The sequence below is a fragment of the Protopterus annectens genome, chromosome 2.part0 (assembly GCF_019279795.1).
Source record: "Protopterus annectens isolate FY-2018-M chromosome 2.part0, PAN1.0, whole genome shotgun sequence".
NCBI classification, from domain to species: domain Eukaryota; kingdom Metazoa; phylum Chordata; order Ceratodontiformes; family Protopteridae; genus Protopterus; species Protopterus annectens.
The window spans coordinates 1,510,979,446-1,511,007,020 of NC_056728.1; positions in this window are offsets into that span (position 1 = coordinate 1,510,979,446).

The following is a 27,575-nucleotide window of genomic DNA, read 5'->3' on the forward strand; positions in this document are numbered from 1 at the left end:
GATATTGAGCATAATTGGAAACCATTTTTATAGATATGTAAGATGTGGAAGAAGCAAAGACACAAATTGATAACTTGTATGTACATTCTAAAATGTATTCTCAAGCACAATAGATTAAAAATATATTTACAAAATCTTATACAAAGCAGTTCAGCTCCACAAAGGGCATCATAAATTGCCTAACAAACATCTAGGTAACTTATAGATACTGAAATTAGATTATATTGAAAAATAATTATGCAAACTGAACCTAAACAAAGCACCGAGCAGAGACAGTATTAAAAATAATAACACAAGCTTGCTTCAGCATGAACTTACAGTGCCATTACATCTGCTATTCACTAGGTCATGTGGAGATTCTTCAAGATTGGAGATATTCCCTTATTAAAACTGCCTTTAAGAGAAAGGGGATTAGGACAATCCCAGAATCATACAGACTCACATATTTACATTCTTGCTGTACAAATATGATGGAGAAGGTTATATGGGATAAATTATTGCCAGAAATGGAAAGGCTGAGACTTGTTCTGTGATGAAAATTATATAGCCTTAACTTAAGCATTTGATTGGGTCATATGCAAAACAATGATCAATAAATTAATACAGCTAGGCATTGATGTAATCTAGATAAGACTGATAAATGTATGGCTTACGTATAGGGTATGACACTTTTCATGCGAAATTGGATTGCTGCAATTCTAGTTTATGATCATTGTGTCCCACATGGCTGTGTCCTGTGCCCGTAATTGTTTAGACTGAATCCTTGAGATATATATTTTTCATTTGAGATGTTCTATAGTCTGTATGCAGATGACCTGAAAATGAGTAGACTGATTACATGTGTTACAGGTAGGATATGTCTACAAAACAACTGACTAAATTAAACATTTGGGCACGGGAGAATAATAAGCTGAAAAATACATCAAAAACTAAGCATATGAGATTTAAGTGGTATAGCTTTTAAGGTAAATATTTAATATAGCACACAGTGATTGAAACTGTAAAGTCATTTGATGACCTGAGTATATGGTAGACCCAACTTTGAGTTTATTTAATCATATCAGCCAATTGATTAATGGTAGTTAAAGAACCATAGAATGTATAAAAAGATTTGCAAAACCTGGGAAATTAGAAATGATGAACTTATGTTTTGTAAGTTACATTAGACCCAAACTAGAGAATATCAGTATGGAAACTTTATAACAAAACATGCATGAGTAAAATGGATAGAGTACGTCAGAAATATACCAAGGTCATCCATGGATGTGAAAGTTTAAGTTATTATGAAAGACTACAAATTTTGAACATTTAAGGTGCCTCATACAGACATTTAAGGTGCCTCATACAGACATTTAAGGTAAGACCTTATTCAGGTATAAAGGCTATTTAGAGACAACTACTTCTGGGAATATTTGGGTTATCAAAGGCAGTAGAAGATCATCTGGCAGTCAATGTAGAAGACTGTATTTCATAATTGGCTGTCTTGACAGAGTAACTGACACATGCAACAGACTACTGAATTCATTAAAGCAAGCACTAATTCAGATAATTTTAGGGACAATCTGGGCACTTGTTATGGATATAACTGTTTTGATATATTTTGCAGGCTTGAAGGGAATTATTGCCCTAATGACTGAAATATTTATTTGTATGCATGTATATACGTATGTATATAACACAGAAGGAACTGTTTAAGTAGCTCTAACAGAGATCTCAGAATAATGTGCTTGACCCATATTTAAGGAATGCACTTAGATAATGATTCCAAGAACAAAAGCACACTTACAAAGCTTTATCACCTTCTAATGTACTTTACTGCATAACATCAAAATATAGGGGTGGGACAAACATAGTTCTAGTGACAAAGAATATTTCTGCACAGAATATATAAATATATATGATGTTTCAACTTTTCACATAATGACAACTCAGTAAAAATATATTCTGAACTGGTGTTGCATAGCCTAGCCTGAGCAGTAATTGTATTCCTGCAATGAAAGTCAAGTATAATGAAAGGTCTATATGAATCCCTGCACTTGACATGTATGTAGGAAGAACTGTTGGTCGTCAACTCTCTGTGAATTTATAATACAATTATAATGGTATTATAATGTGTAAATGAAGTAGCAAATGCTCCTACAATTGCAAATCCATCCATAAAGAGTTAAGTATGGCACAAATCCAAATCTGATTACTCCAGTTTGGCTGCTTCAGAAGATTTTTGATGAAGGCATGCTAGACTTAGAAAATAATCCATTTTCTCTGTAGAAATATATGTCACTTTTGTGTTAGATGCCATGCTAACTCTTAATTATATTTTATGGACTAGCAATGCATTATGCAGCCTGAGCAATGTCATATAGCTTCTACATGAAACTGAGCAACATGCACCATGCCAGATCTTAAATGCAAAATGATTGTGCATGTTTATGCTTTAGTGGCAGTATTTCTCCCAATAATACTGCAATGTTATACATGCAGTTTTAAATGCAACTCAATGCTGAATTTGACAAGAGTGCTGTAATTTCTTCAAACCATGGTATGTAAGCATTGACACATCATAACTGAAATAAAGGTCTTCCTTCTGGAGAAAGCTAGGTGTTCTTTACTTTTGATCATAACAAGGCCGAAATATGCATATCCATAGCTAGTGGGGTTTGACTTTATTGGCCTGAAATTGTCCATTAAAATGATGAAAGAAGTCATGGGCATTCAGAATAGCCAATTAGCTGAAACACCTGTTGTTCATAAGAGTAATATGCATGTACCCCATGTGCCTCTGATTGAAGAGGTTTGAGAGATCACTCATTGGAAGTTCTAGCTTGGCTGAAAATTTTGTTTAGTTTTTACTGATTGGTTTTTCAGTGTGAAATTCTCACTTATTGATTTAGTTTGTTATTTGGGATATTTTGCAGTCACCCTAAATGATAATGGACATCAGCCTGGTATAATAGCCCTGTGTTTCTTATGCTTAGTCAAACACTCTGCTTGTGCTGTGCTGATGAGGTCATAGCAAGGCTGAAATATGCATGTCCACAGCTAGTGCGGTTTGGCTTTATTTTCCTGAAATTGTCCATTAAAATGATGAAACAAGGCATGGGCATTCAGACTCACCAATTAGCTGAAACACCTGGTGTTCATAAGGGTAATTTGCATATATCCCATGTGCCTCTGACTGAAGAGGTTTGAGAGGTCACTCATTGGAAGTTCTAGCTTGGCTGGAGATTTCATTCAGTTTTTACTGATTGTTTTTTCAGTGTGACCTTCTCACTTATTGTTTTACTTCTGATATAATGGAAACACAATAAAGATATATTCAGGCCTAGTGCTGTATTCTTTATGCTGACCAGAAATCATAGGAGTATATTTAATCAACAGTAATGAGATAAACATCTTCCTTCATACAGGAGTTGGATGATAGGATGGATATTCACAATTTCACTACTGGCTTGACTGGCCAAGCCTTCCTTGAAAAAAGTTACTATAGTCTAAGGGTCAATATTGGCAAGATAAATAGTCACAAGACTCAGTTGTCTTGTATTTGATAAGATTTCTATGACTCCTATAATTAATATGAAAACATATCAAGATTCACTGTAGCAGTCATAAACAACCAGACTCCCACTATTCAAACTCAAATGAAAATGAATTAACTAATACGCCCGCTGTACCCCATATCTTTAAATAAACTAACTCTGAAATTGATAATGAAAAAGGAAAAGCCCTGTTTGCTGAGTGATGGAACAAACACAAAAGACCAATGTAAAAGAAAAAATGTTCCAAACACTAAAACCAAGGAGAAGCCAAAATCCAATAAAAATCCAAGTAAGAATCCAAATAAAGTTCCACAGAAACCTTTATTGCATAGGTAAGCGCTTTCGCAACCTCTCATGGTTGCTTCCTCAGACCAAAACAAACTTGCTTAAAAACAATCCCTTTTTTATAATACACATCACACAAGACCCACCAATCCCTGTGGAGAATACAAGACTCCAATGTTTTCCAGATTCAAAGGTCATCATATAATTATTGGGTCCCTATTAATTACTCAAACGTTTTAAAGTTTGAATGTCATATGGTCGACACCATATGATCGAACTTTAAAAAATGTTTGAAGTTGTATAAAAATATATAAAAATGGGAAAATGAAGCAATCTGCTGTGCTCTGGAACTAGGGTTGGTATATTTAAGTAGCAGTGGTGTGGAGGGTGCAGAGTGTTGAGTTAAGTTTTCTTTTTTCTTTTTTATTATATTTTCGATGCTTTAAACTTCACTCATATGTTGTCGAACATATGAGATTCAAAGTTTTGAAACTTCGAATATATAATATACCCCTGCATTATTTTAAATATAGTTAAAAGAGCCCATTCAGGACATATAATTCATGTTGATTTTATTTCTTCTTATTGCTCTACAGCTCTGAAACAAACCAAGGAAACCATGCTCTTGCATAAGAAGAGGAGGGTGGAGCATCTCTTATGATACAGGGGTGAGTATCATTCATGTCATCATATGTAAAGGTTCTGTAGATCATGCCAGCATTGTATTACCAACTGCTATAACGTCATAATGATAGCAGTAATATCCACATATGACATCACTACATACTGGCTGACAGAGCATCTGTATATGTGCTGGCCTACTACCATGCTGTGACATTGCCACAGAGCAGGACATCCTATGGCCTGCAGGGTAGGTATCTTTTTTGATGTTGGATTTTTTGCTGCAGGGTAGGAACTTCATCATGTAGACAAGCACTTTCTTCCACCTAGCATACACATTGCACTCAGATATTAAAGCAACATTGATGCAAAGTACATATCTGCTTTCATTACAATGGTTTCCCACAATACACTACCAGTTACCTATGTTACCACCACTGTCTCATCTGCTTTTGCAACAGCAAACTGGCATAATTTGCCTGTTGGCACCTACATAGTTGTTAACATTGCCTATTTCCATGTGGCCTGTGATTGTCCCGATTCCACAAAACATACTCACAGGGGTGCACCAACATAACCTCCCATGACAAATTGGTGCTGACTGTAGCACACCGATAAAATGGTGGTTCAATAAAACTGTGCAGGAGAAAAGCACAATATATTGAGAAATAGGGAATAAATAAATATGCAGTTGCTCAGCAAATTCATAATTATCGGCCTACACAGTGAGATACACTAAAAATTATTACTGGAAATATTTTAGTAAAAAATCCATGAATAAAAAAAAATAATCAATAACTATAACTAGAAGACAGGGTCAAGTGCTTGTATTGCTGCTATTGCAAAAGTGAAAAAACACCATGAAGTAGAAATGAGTTTAAAACAGTGTTTATAACCATGTGTAGAGGTTGTCACAGAGTAATGTTAAGAACAACACCTGGCAAGTAACCCTGCAATGACACATTTCTGTAAGTGGGGATTGGGTTGTAATAGGCTAATGTTAAGAGCAACACCTCGCAAGTAATCCTGCAATGGCACAGTTCCATAAGTGGGGATTATCTTACATGGACACCTATTAAGTTGTACGTATTTATTCTTGGTGACTTCAGGATGTGTTGCACCTGCATGAAATCAGTAAATAAGGATCTCCACATGGTCTTGGTCTTCTTGAATGTGTTCTACTAACTTGTATACAGATGGATAGTGACAGTATCATCCTCTGAAAGGGGCAGTGCCAAGCATCAACTGAATTGTTGGTGCATGGAAGATTATCCAGAATCCAGTCCCACTGATTCCATTTAGAAATCAGGAGCATAGGACTTGCTCAATGTCATCTTCTATGTCTCCCAACATAGGTGTCTTCCCAATAATATATGAGCAACTGTAACTGTTGATCTAAGGTCTCAACAAGGTCAGCAATGCAGAAGGTACATCGGCAAAAGGGACAAAGCTTAGGGCCATCAACATTTTCACTTGCATACAAATGTTTTCATCATTTTTGTACACATCATCCAAATTGAGCTCCGGAACCTTAAGCCAAAGGGGATTGTTGAAGATTAAAGAAGCAATCTGAACAGCAGGAAATACAGTTTTGTAAGCACTGTGGCTAACTTACTCAAAGTCCGCCAGACTACTTGTGGGGTTAAAAGTTGATCTTAATTCCAGTACTCTACGGAAAATGCTTTCATAAGTTGCCTCTGTTTTATTGGGAAGTAAAGAGTAAATCAGGATATGCTCGATTATCTATCAGGGCGTGTATTGTAAATACCTGGTAGAAAACGCTTGGTGAAACTTTAAACATCCCATCAACGAACCAGTGATTTTTATCCTGAAGAAGCGATAGATTCTCTGCTGTTTAAAACATACTCTGCAGTGTATCTTTGTTCCCTGAATCCCACAGCATAAAATGTTCATCCCTAGTTGTCTTCTGAAAAGCATCTGGAATAGCAATGTTGCTCAAAATATAACTTTTGGAAATGGACTTCCCTGAGTTTTCCAAATTCTTTCAACGGTTTTCTGTGAAGCATGATAAGCAAGAAAAAGGTGCAACTGTTGAAGGTAATCTTCGAGTGGTTTGCTGGATGATTTCATGTGGCTTTTTAGCCTCAGTGTTTGCATGACATCATATCGCCACAACAGCTTTCTTGGCTTAGTTTTCATCTGGGGCTGGAGCATGGTTGTGATCTGACATCTCTTGAAAAATACCATCAGTCACAAGTTTAACATGGCTTTTATAGTCTCTATTCATGCAAAGCCATGAAGTGCTTCCATCAGCATTTACTCGATCTCTTCTTAATCGGTAACCATTAGACAGCATATAATTTTAATTTTTTTCTGAGATTCAATGTACTTCATTTCAACTTCACTTTCTATAGTTGTGTAGTGTACACTATATTACTCCCAAAAACTAGGCATATGTCATTTTTGAATATTAGCCTATGGTGTACATCACATGACCCCAAGAATTAGCATAGCATCATCATTGAACAGCAGCCCATATTGTACCATTGCATGTGAGTAAACTATAGGCAGCTTATTGTGGGGTGTTTTTTTCGGAGATTTTTTTTGTATGCTGCACTGTTTTGTCAGCACGTTTTTGACTGGTTCATCCACTATAACATACTTATGTCATTGGGAATTTGTCACTTTTTTTGCTCAATTTTTATAGGCCGCTTATTGTGGGGCACTTTTGTATGTACTTTTTGTGTGCTGAGCTGTTTCATCAGCATGTTTTTGACTGGTTCATCCACTATGGGATATATGCAAATGACCCCTTAAGGACATCAGGTGTTTCATCTGTATGGCAGTTCTGAATGTCCATAACATTTTTCCATTTTTAAGTCTGTTATAGACAAATTCAGGCTAATAAAGTCAAACCCACTAGCCGTGAACAGGCATGTTTCAGCCTTCTTATGGCCTCATCAGCACAGCATAAGTGGAATGCTTGGCTAACATTTGGAAACACAGGTTTGTCATACCCAGCTCATGCCTGTAACCATTAGGGTGTCTGCAAAATATCCTAACAAACTAAAACAATGAGTAACCAGGTCACACAGACAAAGCAATCAATAAACACTAAAAGAAAAATCCAGCTAAGCTAGACTTTCCCTGTGTGATTCCTTAAAACCTCTTCCATTAGAGATAACACGGGATAGATGCAAATGACCCCTTAAGGCCATCAGGTGTTTCAGCTATATAGTAGTTCTGAATGTCCATTACTTTTTTTCCTTTTTAAATCTGTTATGGACAGATTCATTCCAATAAAGTCAAACCCCACTAGCTGTGGATATGCATGTTTCGGCCTTCTTATGGTCTCGCCAGCACAGTGTAAGTGGAATGTTTGGCTAACACTTGGAACCACAGGGTTGTCATACCCAGCTGATGTTCATAACCATTAGGGTGTCCATAACAGACTTAAAAAGGAAAAAAGGCATGGACATTCAGAACTGCAATATAGCTGAAATACCTGATACCCTTAAGGGTTATTTGCATATATCCCATGTCACCTCTAATGCAAGAGGTTTGAAGGAATCACACAGTGGACAGTCTAGCTTGGCTACATTTTTCTTTTAGTTTTTACTGGTTCCCCCACTGTGGCAAGCTTTTGTGATCACACATTTTTCACATTTTCTTTTGCATGATTTTGATGGTGAGCTTTTGTCTTGTGTGGTTTTATCATGTCACCGCTCACAGGACTACACCCATGTGTAATTGCTATGGCCTGTTATGAAAAACAGCACTGTCCAGATAAGATGTATAGCTTTGGTGGGGTGAAGAGGGCAGACATCACAGGTACAAAGTGTTAGAGGGTGGGAGCATCAGATGTTTATTGGTTTTATGTGCTTTCATTTAGAAATGAATACCAGTATTGCATGTGTGTTCACAACTGAAGCACTTTAGCAATCCATATCATAAACCATAGCAGCTGTTTGTTATACATGTAGAAAGGCCTTTGCTTTTTGTTAAGAGCAGATCTGACCTGCACCTTAATTGAGGAGTGGATGGCAAAAGAAACCAGAATAGATAGATACACCTCTGGTCTTGATATTAGTATCAAAATCCCCTCAGACCAGCTAGTACACTGCTACTTCATTCTTTTAAACACATCTTCCAGTATATACATATGACATTCTGTACCTGTTCAAGCATAATGGCCGTTGACAAAAAAAGCATACCTACCACCAATTTAGTACACCTATAAGAACCTGTAAGGCTGATTATCAGCTATAGACAATATACTAATGCTTTGTTTTTCTCTCTCATTTCCTTTTTTGCCATTACCATTCCTTTATATTTTATTTGAAGATTGTTTTTTTCTTATTTCTCTTCATTACATTACTGTTTTATGTAGTGCCAAACACAGGTGTGCCTCTCACCATACTGCTTGTTATTCTCATGTTGGATCATCACTTTCTCCAGGACTGACTGTAGATATGGTGACAAAGGTCATAAATCAGGTGTCAGCCCAGAAGTGTTCTGAATGTACTCTGGCTGACAGTAACTCAAGGGAGTATCATGGCTCAGCTTGTGATACTGCTGGTGAGTTAGAGTTTGTATTCCCAGCAGGATTTGGAAGAAATGAGAGTGGAGTTTGTGGAGCAGTGCTTGACATCATATTGACCAGCTGGAGATCTTTTTTGTGTGATTAGTAGAGATACATCACTGACTGACACTCCTAGTGTGCCATTGGAGGCAGAACTCAATGAGAAAGGCAGTCAAAGTGGTGACTGACTTCTCCTTGGACCATGCTTAAGACAGCATGATCATGAACTGGGTCCCCACCACCACCTTACCCCCAGTCATAATTTTCCTTCCATTTGTGTAACATACTTTCAATGTTTGCAGTTCATTTCTCTCTATCACACCTGTCTTCCTTCTGTTGGTATAGGTCTTTATCTGTTGTTAGCTCACACTTTGTTTCAGCACCTCGTCTAATTTTTTTTTGTTTGGTTTTTTTTTTTTTTTTTTGCATTTTCTGCTTGTTCATGTGTCCTTGCTTCTATAACTATGCTCCTCTTCCATCCACTAGCTTCCCCTTCCATCCTTACCCATCTAAACATCTTGAAAAAAATTGGGAACTTGTCATTAAAGAGTATACTCTTACTCCCCTCCCACCTCCCATACGTTCCATCCCTGCTTCCCTCTGTATGTTGCTTATAGGTTCATAAGTTCATAGTTGAGGGTAATGTCATTAGGGAACCTTTTTTATGCCTAGCAGTGCTTCCCAAATGTATCTGCGTTGACTCCCTGGAGTTGTTTTAAGGGGTATATATATATAGGCTTGGATATGAGTTGTCAAGTATTTTTAGCCTGTCTCTATCTGTTGGAGACATAGGTGCCAAACCAGGATAAATTTCTGATTTCTAGTCCAGTGGTACTAGAATTGGGTTATGGAAAATCTCTGCTTCACATGGATGGGATGCCTATTCCAGAGAAGGGGTAGTATTCTACTAACTCTTCCAGCTTTATGGCTTTCCTGTACTTCTATTTCCTCCCCATTTCAATCAATAAAATGTAATAGTAGCCTTGTGATGAGCCATATATATTGTGGCCTGCAACAATACCCATAGTGTTATGCGGGTGTACATCAGGAAGCATATGTGCCTGTGCATGCAACATGAAATTTCTGTAGCAAAACCAAACAAGAAAAAAAAAACACTTCTCTGTCATTTCAACAAACTGAATTCTTAATTAGTGAAGGTACCAATTGCCTAATTCTTAACTGAAATTTAACTTCAAGCCTCATCATGTAGCATGGCATTTCCGCAGGAGCTCTTTCATGCCTTGCTACACATGACTACATATCCCAGTGATAAACTTTTGAATACAGCAAAATCATTTATTTATTTTTTTAATTTAACAAAGCATTTACTGCTGTTGTGTTATGCTTTTGTTTATCCATATATGGATAAACAAATAAATAAGTACCGGCCATAAGTGCTTAAAGGAAAATAAACAAACTTTACTTAAATAATAAAGAAAATAGTGCAAAGAGAGTAAAATATGCACAGACAGGGAATTTAAATAAACAGCAAAACATATATAGGATTCATTAAGAAAATAAGATCTCTGAGATCCCCGGTTAGCTTTCAATAGAAATACTAATCCAAAATAAATTAATAACTAGTACTCACTGGTACTTACACACAGACAAGACAACATCAATATTTCTCTCATGTAACATAATCCATAGTCATATAGTATGATTTTACCCCTGCCCCTCCTTCCCATGACATTGTCATCCTGTAGTTGAGAAAAGCAAGTAGCTAAACCAGTCCTTTTATTTTGTCATAGAAACCACTCTTCAAAAGCAAACGCTTAATGAAATCAGCCCTGCAAAAATAGAAATTGCTGATATATAGTCATAGGTTTATTAGGTTCAAAGGTTAATGCAAGTCTAAGGACCACCATGATCTTTATAACCCTAGCCATGCAACCCAACCCAGTTTTATCCCCTACTACCTTGGACAACTATATGGTGGGGTATGTTAGTAAAGAGGTAGCTAAGGGCCATGTGCATGCCTCTCAACTGTACAGATGTTTGCTTAATGTCCAGATTTTTGGCTCATATTTTAGTCTGTTCCTCATAAAACCTGTGTTTTCTTGACAAATTACTGGGATAATCTGAGGATTAAAATCACTGACAAATGACATACATTTGAGTTTCAGAGTTCAAATCCTTCAGAAAATATATGTTAAAACAAATCCTGTTACTCTATCAACTTTCTTAACTTATAAGAGTAATATTTAAAATATGTTCCTATTTTTGGGTCTTTGTCCTCCCATTTTGTCAGTGTTTGTCCAGATTTCTTGCACTGAGAGGCTGAGAGGTATGGCTATATGGTAGTTATGTTAGTCGGAGATTAATATACTTTGTGTTGCCATCTGTCCATCAGAGACATGGGGGCCAGACATGGGTGAACATGTGATTTCCCATTCAATGATCAAGGTTTTGCTTGAATAGAGGTAGGAACAAACTGTTTGACATGGATGGTGAGCTTATTCCATAGTGTGGAAATCCCTTAAGCCACATATCGGTCTCTCCAGCATGTTCTATTTATGTTACAGGAAAAGTTCATGTCCTGGGATTTAATATTTCTGGTGCTGTTTGTTTGTGGATGTGCAAGAGATCCATCACAGCTGTATCTGAGGATGATCATATGCCACCTGTAAATTGCCTCTCAGTAACCTGTAAGAGACTGAGTACAGAGATATGGGTATAAGGCAATCTGTGTAGGACAGTGTATATATACCCTGGATTTTCCAGGTAAGGAACCTTTGAGGGTTTCATAAATGCCAAAGAGGGCATTGTACTCAATGGTGAGTCTGATAAGGGCTGGGTAGAGTGGTGCTATAATATCAGTTTTGAGAAGTATATGCCAAACAAGAGCAGGCCCAACATGGAGAGCTGGGATGTTTCACTGGTAAACAGTCTCCTGGCGGAGGTGGTCTCACTGATCTTGATGTCGTTGGTCCTATCTGTGACCCAGCCAGCAATCCAGTGAGGTATGTAGAGATGTATGCCTAGTTCTGAGAGTTTGTCAATAATGCCTGACTGGGAAATTATATCAAACTGCTTGGCCATGTCAAGGTAGGTAGTATGCATCATTTTCCCCTCATCCATAGTCTTGGTGACCATCTCAAAGAGGTTGAGTAGGCAAGACATTGCTTTAAATAAGCCAAACTGAGATGGGTCCAGTGTCTGTAGGTTGCTAATGTCATTGTTGATCATTTCCTCGATAATTCTTCCCATGGCTTTGCATATTACACTTGTCAGACTTATGGTTCTATAGTTCTTAGGGTCAGTTGATGGTCCACCCTTATGATGAAAAATAACCACTGCGAACCTCCATTCTCCTTGCATGTAACCTGTTTGAAGGCTGTAGTTGAAAAGTGTCTCAAGTGGTATTGCTAGATAATGCCTTAATCTATTCAGGAAGCAATAGGGAATATTATCAGGGCCCTCTGAAGCAATGTTATTGGCCTTAAAGAGTGCTTCCAGGACCTGTTCCCTGTTGATAGTAAGGGGGATATGGTAGAAGGGATTTCACAGGGGTAGCGGGGGGCAAGTGTGTGGGAGAGCTGCCTTTATTGTATCCTTATTCTCCCTGTGGCAAGTCATTATAGCAATTCAGCCTAGCATGAGAACAGTTCCTGCACTTTCATCTTTTTTACTATATTATCAAGTGAAGCCAGTATGGATAGAGATTCAACACATTTCAAATACATCCCCTTTACTTTGATATTCAAAAACACAACTTTCTACATGAGTATATGTGAGACAAAAATAAAAAATATCTAAATTTCATATGTTTCTTCTAATCCAGCATTTTCTTGTCTTCACATTTGGCTTTCCTTTCCCTGGAACTATCCTTAGCATCACAACATTCATAAATGTCACACATCTGCTCAACTCATCAAATCTTAGATGAGTGAAACTTAGTCAGACCAACTTGAAAGCATTGTTTCAAGTACACAACATTTTGTTGCACGCGTGCTTGAGCATGTTATCAAGTTTCCATACATGAAACAAATTAAAGATGACTTTGCTGGGGTCAAGCCTCTCTGCACCCTAATATCCTCATTCCATGATCACTGCACATGAGAGGACAAACAATTGTTGGAAACACATTAAGATTCTTTTTTTTCCTTTTACTGTGTTGCACCAATCTTGAATCACCCAGAACATGCTGTACTTCAATTATTTGGAACCTTGGTTTGGATAAAAATGAGCAACAAAATATGAGCATTTACCAACTTAAGCTATCATACTTAATACACTGTGACTCATGGCTGGTTGATTCAAGCAGCTTACTGCAAGCCTTAATTTGCCTTGTAATATGTAACTGATGTTAATAGTAGTATTGTTAACAGATTTGTGCTGCAGATATTTACAAAACGTTTTCCTTTCTAGAGTAAAATTGCTTAAGACACCTTCTTATCTACAGTTCTTGTAACAAAATATTTAAAGGCACTGAAAATGTTATAATGGTGCACTCTTCAAAAAAAAGAGAAAAAAATGAAATTTTGAAATGGATGTCATAATGCTGCAGTATCACTGCTTCAGAGTGCTGAATTCTCTGCTTTGGTTCTAGGCTGGCGAGTCATATGTGTAGAATCTGCCTTTCATTTGAGTAACCATGTGGGTTTTTGCTGGGTGCACCAATTTACTTTCACCTCTAAATCATGATTCACAAAACTGACCATAGGCATTTGGAACATATGCAACTATGTGCATGTGTTGTGCGTACGTGTCCTTTGGTACTGCAATAAACTGGCATCCTATTATCACTTATAAGACCAGTGAGTGTGAGCATAGGTACTTGCTGTCACATAGCACTGAAGTGTAAAAATGAACAACTGAATGAAATATTGTGACATAAATGTAATTTCAGAATTTAAATTCACCACTGATGCATGATTCCATTGAATGCTGATTTTTTAGGAAATCATGAGAAAAAGCAGTCTCAAAAATTTAACTTGCTATTCATACACTAGTTTAAGCAACTAGTCAAAGCCTGAAACGCCAACATTTTTGAACTAGTTGCAGCTGCTTTGTGAATCCGATCTACACAAATGAAAATCACTTATCTAGTTACAAAATGATAATAGCAATAATAATAATGATTGTAAGAGTATTTGTATTGCACTTCATTAATACATGCTAACTTCATGCCTGGTCATGCAGGCCTATCTATAGGTGGCCCAAGTGAAATGACCAGTTTCAGATACTCAAAGCCCAAGACATGGAGGAATACATTACTGATCACTGTTTTCCATAGGAAACAACTGACAGTCTGCTTTCTAAGTATGAGTCCGCAGGGATTCTCTTCTTTTGAGAGATTCATCCCTTCTTCCAATTGATGCAACCATTGAGTTTTTTTATAAGTTTGGGAGAGTGAGAGTTTGTCCCCTATACCAGGTGGTGTGAGGGTCTGGCTTCACTGCAAAAAATATTCAGGCTTTACTTTTTTGAGCTTTGGACACTAGCTTTTGGTATTTCTGGTGTTGTCACACTATATTTTCAATGTAGAGTCAGTCATGCGTCATAATGTCATGGAACATGATTACTCAAATAAGTAGAAAACTTACATTTCTAATGGTTAAGAGTTTGATTGTCTGCATGTTTCACATCTGTATGCACAGGCAACTGCAAAATAATCTACTCAGTGCAAGCATTTAGAGTTTTCTACATATGACTTTAGAAGTTATAAGTAAATCTTTTACCTGAACTAACCCGAGTACAGACAACTGAGTTCTTACCCATTCCCATACATTCTTCTGTGTAAAAGAAAGGTAAAGGTTGAGTTGCTTTACAGTGACAATCTGTGCCTTTTTATGACACACTATATTCTTCCTCAGTGCATTTTATGCAGTGATATTAATGCAGGAAATAACAATGTCCTTAATGGCAGTGGAGATGCAATGTTTACACAAAATCAGGTTTCCAAACATGTTTGCGCACTCTTCCTAGAGCAGAATCTACTCATTCAGATTACTAAAAGTCATGTGCGCAATACATCTGTTCCCACAAAATGAAAAACCAGAAAGCATTAACTGTGTCATTGCAGCTCTTTTTAAAGCTGATTTTTAAGTAATTCACAAACCACTGGGCAGCTGCTGAACAACACATTCCAAAAGCTACTTTGCAACAGGAACAAAACTGATGATCTGCAAAGACTTTGTTTCTGGCTAACTGCACATAATATTTAAATGCTTCTTTTACCTAATTGTGCAATCCTAAGTAAAACAGAATTATTGCAGGATTTTTACAGTTTTTATGTATTTTTTTTGGTTCCCCTCAGACCTCATGTTTAACATCCTAGCCCCCAGTACCCAATGTCCTCAATGACATTTCCAGCTACTCTACATCCCCACTACCCCAGACATACTCCATTATTGCTGGGACCAGCAATAGATCCTGAGGATGTGTTGGGAGCTTGGCTCATCTGTACTTCTTACCCACTCCCTTCCCCAACCTAATAGTCAAACAAGTGTCTGCTGAGTAATTATGTTCTTAATTTAAAAAACATCCAAAGTAAGCTTATAAATCCTGTAATAACCAATTGCAATCTGGTTAAAAATACACAAGATAATTCACTTCATATTGCAGTGACATTAATAAATATAGTAAAACAAGGTTATTGTCATATTCAGGTATGATCATTAAGATATTCTAACAGAGGCATAGTAGCTTTCGCCAGCATCCTGCCTAACATAATCAGCTTCCATGACATGCTCCTGTAGATTTAGATTCTAAATTCTCAGATTAACTATGTGATGTTGGAATGAAAATTATACAGGCTAGCTTGAATCATAAAGTAAGTATTAATGCAGATTAATAAGGCTCTGCAAAACAGTATCTTATGTAGTACATACAGAAAACAATTCCTACAGTTTTATGCCAAGCATTACTAGGTGTTAAGTTCACTACCCAAAATAAACTAAGAACCCAAAGAGGTTTTATTTACATTTCTGATGAAGCAGTCATTGAGATCAATATTCCCTTCTCAGTTAGCTCAAGTTCCATAAAATGGTGGTCCAGCAGGAAGAATTCCATGTCATGCTACACATCTGATGTCTCTACAGATTCTGCTAAAGGTGATGATCCATTTCAAAATTTAAGAATGTGAATATCTGGAGAAATGATGGCAGCCTAATTATTTCCTGGAACCCAGTAACAATTTAAAAGTATTATTCCTAGCACATAAATCAACGATTGAAAGAGCAACATACACAGCATGGGTGGCAATGACAGGCAAACAATAGAAATTACTTCTCTAGAAGTTTAAAATCAGGGAGAAATTGCTCTATGTTTCAGTGATTATCTGTTCTCATACCTTACACTGAACCATACCAACAGTGATGGGTCCTACTCCAAGTAGCAATCAAGGAGACTCAATCCTCACCACTTACTCACATGAAGGATGGTCACTAAGAGTAAAAATGGATTCACACAGTATTTTCAGATACAGCTCCCTGCACAAGCACAATTTCCCATAAGAGCACACAGGGATCATGCTCCAGACTTGGGGCCAGACTTTTATTCTCTCCAGGCCAACACAAACTCCACATTGACCACTTTGGAGCTCTGCATCCCTGTATCTAGTAGCTGACACACACACTTGGATATTTGAGTTTCACACACACATACACACCTAGGAAAAGCTGGTACAGATTTACTAGATGTGCCCCTTTCTGCCCAGACCCTGAGGTAATCATGCTGCTACCAGTCAGCTACCCTAAGGCTCTTACAAAAGGTACCAAATTATACTGTGTAAAATTAATACTAATACAAATGGTAAGGTGTGGCCAAAACAGCAATGCTTTCAGAAGCGGCCACGGTATCACTAAAACAAGCATAGGTACTGTCAAGATGTTAAAAATATTCTCTAAAGGAACAGCCACAATGAAAAGTTTGATAAATAATAAAACAGAAAACAAGAGAATACTGAATACAATAAACAACAGAGTTTCAACCACATAGATATAAAAAAATGAAGTTGGATAGTTTGTCACAGATGGAGAAAACAATACTAAACTATTCTCACTAGACAACCCTCTCCTCCTACCACCCAACACTACAACCTGTGAGAGATGCACTTATATAGCCAAACTGGAAGCAAAGCTCTCTTCACCCAAGACTGGACTAGACAGTCAAGAGGAGAAGGTAAAAACTTGCACCACTGCACACTCATCACATAGTTCCTCAAAACTTACACTACCAAAACACACACATAGAAACAGAAAACACTCACCTACATTCATGGAGACTCTCAATAAAAACCTGCCCAAGCATCAGGGACCTTCAAAGCAGAAATGCAAGCAAACTCCACCCCCACAACACAAGCCAAATGACACATAGCCCACAAACTCAGTGTGCCACTCAACCACAGCCCATAAGGCATAATGTACCCAACACTCTAGTCATAGGTGACTCTATAGTCAGGCACACTGATGTTCCACTCGCCAGGTTAAACAAGGAGAAAGTTAGTCAGCTGCCTGTCAGGTGCCAGGATCTGCCACTTAATGCATGCACTGAGATCACTCCACAAGTACAAATATGACACTGTCATTGTCCATGTTGGTGTGAATGACCTGAGATGTACCTCCCTGGACTACATGAAAAGAGACATGGAGGAGGTCTCCGATCTTGTAGCCCAGGCAGGTATGACCCTAGCCCTGAGTAACATCTTGCCATCACCTAGAATGATACCACTGTACAAGGACAAAATTATTGACTTCAACAACTGGCTAAGCTTCTGGTGTCATTCTAAGGGTATCCAGTATTTGTCTGCCTGGGACGACATGATTGACAGACCACGATGCTTTGCCAGAGATGGCCTGCACCTGTCGCCCTTGGGATTCCGGATACTGGCTAAGGCTATTGCCACCCGGATACTGGCTAAGGCTATTGCCACCTCTATAGTGCATTTTATATGCAAGGTTCAAATGACAAATTCACCCCTGTAACAGGTACCAGCAGGCAAGATCTGAGGGTAATGCTACTCAATGCTAGAAGTCTAAACCTCAAAATGCACTCACTCGAGGCACTCCTTAAAATGTGCAACAGAGACTTGTTTCAAAGCTCCAGAGAGTGCCCCTGCATTACCAGGCTATAATTCATACCACACCTTTTGGCCACCTAACCCAGAACGAAGCACTAAACGTGGAGGCATGTCCATATTCATTAAGGTTATCCACACCTCCAGACTAGTTGCACAGCATAATGCATCCGAGATTATCCAAGTGCAACAAACTCTGGGCAAGACTGCAATCCAAATTGTAGTTTGCTACAGACCCCCCACCATGCCCCAGGATTGCCACTCCTCATTTCTTGATAGACTGGAAAGTATTAGGGTACAACCCAAGACCCTAATAATGGCCAATTTCCACTACCCCACCATTAACTGGGAAAACTACTCATGTACCAACTCTTTTGCTCAACATTTTCTGGAATTCATAAATTCCAACACCTTGGATCAACTTATTCACACCCCCCACCAGGGGCAGCAATATCTTAGACCTGGTCATTACCAACATGGGCAACTGGTGTTCCACACCAGAGGCCAATTCCTCGTTGGTCAGATCCAACCGCAAGCAAATCAGCCTAGACATCCACATCCCACCCCACCCCCGTTAGAGAAACCACAGTAAAAAACTTCTCCAAAGCCAACTTCACACTTCTTAAGCAGAAGTGGCAAACTTCATGACACCCATGCAAACGGACAATAGAGGTACGACTGCTGAATCCTACACAAATGCACTTTATAAGCACTTACACAAGTGCATGGATCATGCTATCCCTAATAGAACCAAGATGCTATCCTCCAAAAAAGGGAAGCCAATCTGGTGGTCCTCTGCCATAAACAAACTCTACAACAGAAGAAAGAAACTGTTGCAAAAAAGAGTAAAATCCCATGACTGGGGGAACTCTCTGGTCAACCTCAGTAAGAAGCTGAGATCCCTCATAAAATCCTCCAAAGCTAGTTACGAAAACAAAATTGCCACTGACTCTAAAGACAACCACAAAGCATTCTATAGCTATGTCAAGTATCTCAGTGGCAACACTCAGATCTGCTCTGAGTTACAGCACAATGGCATTAAATATACAGAACCAACTGATATTGCCAACATCCTGGCAGATAGGTTCAGTGCTAACTTTACCTCCCTCTCACCCCCTAGAGGGCCCATCTCTATACCGGAAGAATACAAAGTTCCTGTAATCATGGCTGCACAGGTAAAAAACACACTCTCCAAAGCTAAGAACACAGCATCCATGGGACCTGACAATATCCCAGGCTGCATTCTACATGAACTACAGAATGAACTGGCACCCTACCTAAGTACCATGTTCAATCATAGCCTCACCTAAGGCTTTGTGCCCACTGAATGGTGCACCACAATGGTTATCCCGCTCCACAAAGAGGGAGCCATGATGGACCCCGGGAACTACCACCCCATCAGCTTGATGAGCCTGGTCTGCAAGGCCATGTAACTTATAGGTTCATAGGTTCATAGGTTTATACTAGGCTATCTGCCCTAAGGCATTTATAAGCCTAGCCCAAAGTTTGTGGCTTACGCCACCCCTTATGTTAAAAAATACTGTGCCCATTTGTTTGTTGTGCCTCTGTCCAGCAGTGACACAGAGATGATTCCCGGGGTAAACCTATGATCTCCCATCCACCGGTCAAGATTTCTCTTGAACAGAGCCAGCAAGGTGCTCTGCCTCACATGGACTGGGATTTTATTCCACAGCATAGGGAGTCTCTGGGTGACAAATCTATCCCTCCAGCATGTCCTATTTATATCCATGCTAAGGTTTAAGTCACTTGCTCTAGTGGATCTGGTAGATTTGGATTTTTTTGAGGTGGAGCATGTCCATTAATTCCGGGTTGGACATGGCCTTGTATGTCAGGCACAGGTCACCTCTGAGCAGGCGGTATGCGACTGAATAGAGCTGGAGTTTCTTCAGTCTGGCAGCATATGACAGATTTTGGAGTCCCTTTATCCTTTTGGTGAGGAACTTTTGGGGTCTCTCCAATTGCTGCAGGTGTCGGGTGAGATACATCTCGAATGGGGCATTGTACTCGATCATTGGTCTGATAAGTGAAGAGTACAGGGAAACAATGACCTCACTTGATCTGGATGTGAATCTCTTCATGATCAGGTGGGCAATGTAGAAGGTCTTTCTAACCACTTTAGCAATGTGAGTGTCAAAAGAAAGGCCACTGTCAACCTGGGTCCCCAGGTCCCTGATAACCTCTTCTGTGCTTAATGGATTGCCACCTATATGGTAGCTTGGGGTTACCTTGTTTTTCCCGAAGGGTATGACTATACATTTTTTGGCATTTAACTTCAGGCCATGGCTCTGGCACCAGTTATCAGTTTCCGTGAGACCCTCTGAAGGATATCTGTGTCCGATGTATTTTCCACTATGGCCCAGTTTGCAGTCATCTGCAAACTTTGTCAGCCATAGTCCTCCTATGTTTGCCTGTACTTCTGAAAAGTAGATGCTGAACAACAGGGGGCCAAGGACTGAGCCCTGTGGGACCCCACTTGTGACCGGCTTGGAGTCTGACATGGCGCCAGCAACTCTAACCCTGTGGGTTCTGTCCTTTAGCCAGTTTGCAACCCATCTTGTGACATATGGGTTTACATTTAAGCTGGTAAGTTTCTCTATAATACCCGAGTGGGATATTGTGTCGAAAGCTTTTGCAAGGTCAAGGTAGGCTGTATGGACTGCCTTTCCCTCATCAATGGCCTTGGTGACTGTTTCGAAGAAGTCGACCAAGTTCAAAAGGCATGATCTGCCCTTGACAAAGCCAAACTGGGTCGGGTCCAATGTCTGCATGTCCCCTATGTCTTTGTTTATGAGTTCCATTATGATCCTCTCCATAGCTTTGCAGACCAGGCTTGTTAAGCTTATGGAGTGGTAATTTCCAGGGTCCGTAGAGGTACTGCCTTTGTGGAGTGGGACCACAGTTGCCATACGCCACTCCTTGGGCACGTATCCTGTGGTAAGGCTAAGATTAAACAGCTGCCTTATATGTGGGTTTAGTTCCTCGTTGAGTTCGTGTAGCACACAGCCGGGGACACCATCCCGTCCCATTGATGCTGTGTTTTTAGCTTTAGAGAGAGCAGCTTTCACCTGCGCATTAGAGATGTCTGGGAGGCTACACTCCGCTGGGATAGTTATCTCTCCTTTTGGGGGGGAGAGGGGGGTGAAGTTTGCACTGAACCTGTCTGCCAGTATGTTGGCAATGTCTGTGGGTTCAGTGATTTTTGTATCATTTTGGACTAATTCTGCGCATATCTGGGAGTTTCCACCCAGGTTTCTAACATAGCTGAAGAAGGCAACCCATCATGAAACTCATAAACAAAGACATTGGTAATCTCCAAACTCTGGAGCCTACCCAGTTCGGCTTTGTAAAAGGCAGATCATGCCCCCTAAACCTGACTGACTTCTTTGAAGAAGTCACCAAAGTCATAGATGAGGGTAAGGTGGTTCACACAGCTTATCTAGATCTAGCCAAGGCTTTCAACACCATCCCCCACTCTGGAATTATATATAAGCTCACTAAACTAGGTATAAATCCCTATGTCACAAGATGGGTTGCCAACTGGCTCATGGTCAGAGCCCAAACTGTGAAAGTAGCAGACTCTAAATCCAACTTCAGACTAGTGACAAGTGGAGTACCACAGGGTTCAGTCCTGGGTCCTTTCCTGTTTAGTATCTACTTCTCTGAAGTACAGGCTAACACAGAAGGTCTTTGGCTAACAAAGTTTGCAGATGACTGCAAACTAGGAGTCATAATTGAAACTCTAATGATGTGGACATACCACAAAAGGGCCTCACTGAGACAGATGCCTGTTGTCAAAGCCATGACCTGAAGCTCAATGCCAAAAAGTGTATTGTCATCCCCTTTGGTAAAAACTCTGTACCCATGAACTACCACATAAGTGGTAGTCTACTTAATGCCGAAAGTGTGATAAGAGACTTCAGGACACAGGTGGACAGTAGTCTCTACTTTGATAATCACATTGCCACAGTGATCAGGAAATCCTTCTACATGGCTCACCTCATCACTAAAGGTTTCTCATCCAGAAAAAAAGAGGTCATTGTTCCCCTCTACTCATCACTCAGTAGACCCATTATAGAGTACAATGCCCCTTTTGGTATGTACCTCACAAGACATCTACAACAACTGGAAAGGCCACAGAAATACCTCACAAAGAGGATTACTGGCCTCAAACAGATGCCCTACGCAGACCTTCTAAAAAAACTCCAGCTTTACTCCATCGCAAATCGTCTACTCAGAGGTGATCTCTGCCTAACTTACAAAGCTATGTCAAACCCAGAGCTGTTGGACATGCTCCACTTAAAGAAATCCCAATCCCTCTGAGCTACACGCTCTAGGGACCTAAACCTTGTCACCACAATAAACAGAACATGCTGGAGGGATATATTCCTGTCCCAGAGACTTCCCATACTTTGGAACAGACTACCTATCTATGTCAAACAGAGCTCCTCATTAGCACTCTTCAAGAAAAATCTTGATGATTGGATGGGAAATAGGAAATTCACCCCAGGGATCACTTCTGTGACTCTGCTCGACAGGGGCACAGGAAAATAATTTTCTTAGGTGGCGAAAGCCAGGGTACTTTTTGACTAGGTTTATAAAGGCCCTAGGGCTAATAGCCTAGTACCTACCTATGAACCTATGAACCTATAAATATCCATGACTAAATAAAGAATTACTGTTCCCTGACTACTTACTAATGCAAGACAAGCTCATGTGTGCTGAATTTTCTTACTACAGCAAAAGCTAGATGATGTTTCTCTTTGTCTGAGTGGATGTGTGAGATAAACATCCTGTCAAAAAATCTTTCTTGTCATTCTCTAAAGTGCTGCTGCGAGGGCTCCAAGAGAATGACATCACCTCCAGTCACTTTACTCTGGTACAATACACATACAGAGCCTCGCCAAGATCTGTGACAGCATCTGAAAGCTATAACACAATTTCAAATGTTCCACCCTTCCAGGGTTCTCTGATAAACATACTCATTTGATCAGTTACAACAATACAGCCTAATATATATGCATACATTCTTTCTGTCCAGCAGAACCTACTGTTGATGCAATTTTAGGACAAGTAACTTTACAAATATATTTTTAACTCAAACATCAGTACAAATCAGTGTGATACTCAAATGACATGAACCTCTTTATGAAACTCCAGCTAGCTATGCTGGCATATGTACATATGTACCACCCTACTCTCCCTGCCACAGATGGCACTACCTCATAACAGCAGAGCAACCAAAAAAAAAAAAGTAAACAAAATTACTATAGTGGAGCAACTCATTAAAATATAAACAACCTAATCGGTTTTCAAACCAATGCAGTTAACAAGAATGGAAAGGAAAACAGCAATGCAGGAGAAAGCTGACGTCTCAGTAGAAACAATTATAAGAATTGTACACATTCTAGAGAGCATTCCTGCAGCTGAAAGAAAAAATTTAATCAGCAAACAAATCAAAAGGATAAAGTATGTATTTGCTTCCTATCTTTTCAACTGATTTTGAGACAATGCATCTCAAGGGTCCACATTATCTAAATATGTTCCTCTGAGATGTGCCATACTTGCACAAGATTATTTTAAAAATAATAGCAGCTTGTTAGGAACAGATGCTAATATAAAGGATTTCTGTGGTGCAGGTAAAATGTATTTTTAGAAGATTTTTTCCATCATTCTGCAGGAGAAAAAAGGAATAGCACCCATTGAAAAGACTGCATGAAATGGCATTGGGTTTCAGTACAATGTCAAGAATTCTTAACAGTACAAAAGGAAAATTAGTGGGAAAATGTACTTCAGCATCAAAAGCATCACATTTCTTCTAAAGTACATCAAAGGAGAAGGAACAAAGCTATGGAGGCCATGACAATGTTATTGTTGTAAATGATGTGGACTGGGATAGGAGCACACAGAAATTGTATGGCAAAAACTGTACTCCACAAGTAGATCGCAAATATTCCTAGGGAAATTCAGGGTCAGACAAGAGAATGAAGAAGCAAGAAAGATAACTACTGCAGCATTTCAGTGTACATAATATTAAATTAACTCAAACCATGTCATGAAAACTAAGCTAACTAATATATATCAGAAACATTACATTTCTTCATTGCAGGGTCAATGGGTTGGTGGTCTGTCTTTGAACTGTTTTTGTGGAATTGCAGTGGTTAGTGGATCAGTTTTCAGGACTCCTAGATGAATGCTTATGTCATAAATAAATAAAAGTATTTGCGTTAAATATTTGTCAAAGTTCATCGCTATGGTAAACTTTTGTTTTTGATTTCCAACTTGAAGACATGCATGTTAGGGCATTGTGCACTATCATGCAAAACAATGATGGTTGAAGTATATTCTTTTAATTAAAGTATCATATTGCTGCCAGACAGAATACACATGCTCCACTGCTACAAGTGTATATATATATATATATATATATATATATATATATATATATATATATATATATATGTGTGTTTTCCTCTTCTTTTGTCTTACTTTTATAAATCAGGCAAAATATATACAACTAGAGGCATTGTAATATGGGTAAATCACAATCTCATTCAAATGAGGGGAGTTGGACCTGCTCAATTTGTAGTTTTACTAGATCAACAAACTGATAGAAACAGTAGTTATAAAAACTAAAAAAATAGTGCTAAAATAATCAGGAAGTATTTTGCATACCTAAAGCTATGTGGTACATCTTAGGAGTAGAAAAGGATCAGTTCACTGAGAGATTGAGTCACATGGCTGCAATCAAGTATGTGCATGTGTGCGTGCTGACTGTTGTTCTGATCAAAACATATAACTGTGTGTGTGTGGGATGTTTATCTATACATATATATATATATATATATATATATATATATATAGATAGATAGAGAGAGAGAGAGAGAGAGACACACACAAGTACACACACACACACACACACACACACACACACACACACACACACACACACACACACACACACACACACATGCACACTCACCCCCCCCCCCAGCACACACACAAAAATACACATTTATTTATTTATTTATTTATTTACTGGGAAATTCCAACTGGACACAGGTCTTTTTTCAGAGGAAGCCCAGGGAGAAAAGCTCCACAGAACAATAAATGAGCAGCAGCGTACATGAAGAACATTTGAATATACATACAATAGCAAATAATACATGCTACTGCAAACATTAGATATACATACAATATGAAACGTAGTAATGAACAGATATAGCAACATCTAGCTAAAGGCTAGGAATAAAGGTAAGATGTATATACAGATAGTACTAAGCTCAAACAGATACTGTTCTAAACTCATAAACCTAAATCTTATATACAGATATTGTACTAAACTCAAAGAGATATAAAGCAAATGCTCCACATGAAGGTGGAACAAGGTAGAAGGGCTAATGGGATGGAAGGGGAAGATAGAGGAGTAAGAGAGGAGACTGAGTAGTATTCATGGTAGAGAGAGGAAGCTAGGTGTATACGCACATGTGAAAGGACAATTAAAAAAAGAATAACATAGGTCAACTTTTTAATGGAAAGAATAAAAGTAGTAATTATTGTGATTTTTATCTGTAGTACTGCACATATTGTGGCATATCTCAACCGATATAATTATCCAGGAATGATAAAAAAAAAACATTATGTGAAAACTACATAAAGGGACAACAAAGTGCATGAATAGATACAACAGACTTTTCTCACCAATGTTCAGTAGGGGGATGGGAAATTATATATACCATTGTAAGTACTGGCAAATAGTTTGGCACATATGTCAGGCCAAAATGGAATGGACTAGAAATCTGTGAATGTAATATTTTACCACAGATAAATAAAAGAATGTTTGCAGATGACTGCCTTCAGAATTGCTGCAAAGTTTTTTTTAATTTCACAGATGCCTTAATCTGGGAAAATTAGGGGTCCTTCATTTGTGATGCAAATTTGAGAATATGTTGAGTGGTACTTAACTCTTGCAAGACTTTACAGTGATGGAAGATGCTTATACCAACACTGTTCAAGGTGTTAGGAGGCTGTGATACCTTATGGTACAAGACAGAATTAATGCAGTTCATAGGTGTATACTAGGCTAATAACCACAACAGACTTTTTAAGTCTAGCCATGCATCCCAATCTCTAACAAGTTCTGATACCCTTGATAAGTATAAGCATGGTCTTTTGTGATGAAATATTTACAAGAAGGAGCCTGTTAAATTATCCATTTACTGCTGTCTGTGCCTATTAGAGACATAGGTGCCAAACCAGGGATGAGTTTCCTGTTCCACATTCAATTGTTTAAGTTATACTTGAATTGGATTAGGAACTTTGTTTCACATTGATGAGGAGCCTGTTTCAGAGAAAGGGCAGTCTCTGATAAGCATATCTGTCACTCCAGCAGGTCCTATTTATATCACAGGCAAGGTTTAAGTCTTTAGAATGGATAATTCTGGTGTTGTTTGTTTTATGGATATACAGGAGGTCCATCAAGGTGTGGACCATCAATGTCTTTGATACCAGCATAGATCTCCCCTTAACAGCCTGTAAGAGACAAAATATAGGGATATGGCCTTAATGCGGTCTGCTTAGGACATGCTATTTGCACTCTATATTGTTATACTGTTTGTCGTTTTTGCATTTAAGTTACCTGTAACACATTGCATTTAAGTTACCTGGCACTTGCTCACTAAAGCAATTATATAAGTCAGCACTAAAAAATTAAAAGCACTACACCCTCTCAAACTCCCCTTGAGTACCTTGTTCCCCATTGGCCCTTTTTTTCAATTATAAAGGAATTCCCAATACTATTCTAGCATGTCCAAAGGTCAGTTGTCAATCTCCTCTCCGGTCCAGCTGGTGAATCTGGGAATCTTGAGGCAATGTTACAACTGCCTCATGTACACAGACAACCCTCTCCTCCTCCCAACAAATTCCAAAACATGTGAGAGATGCATCCATATAGCCAAACTGGAGGCTAAGCTCTCTCAACTCAGTACTGGCATAACCAGTCAGGAGGAGAAGGAAACCACACTTACTACAATTCCAGTCCAACATAGACCTACCACGACAGCAAACCAAACGCATAAACACACAAAAACATACTCGGAAGCTCTAAATAAAAATCTGCCTAAGCAGCAGAGACCTACAAAGCAGACACCCAAGCAACCGCTACCCCAAAACAAAACACATGCAACACATAGCTCACAAAGCCAGTGTGCAGAACAGTCACAGCCGTTAAGGCTAAACAACACACCTGATACACTTGTAATAGGTGACTCTATCGTCAGGCACACTGACGTCCCGCTCACCAGGCTGAACAAGGAGAAGGTCACGGTGAGCTGCCTGTTGGGCGCTAGGATCCGCCACATAACACAAGCACTCAGGTCACTCCAAGGCAAGTACAAATATGACTCAGTCATTGTCCATGCTGGTGTGAATGACCTGAGACGTACCTCCCTGGACTACATGAAAAGAGACATAGAGGAGCTCTGTGAGCATGTGGCCCAGGCCACTATGACCCTGACCTTGAGTAGCATCTTATCCTCACCAAGAATGATGG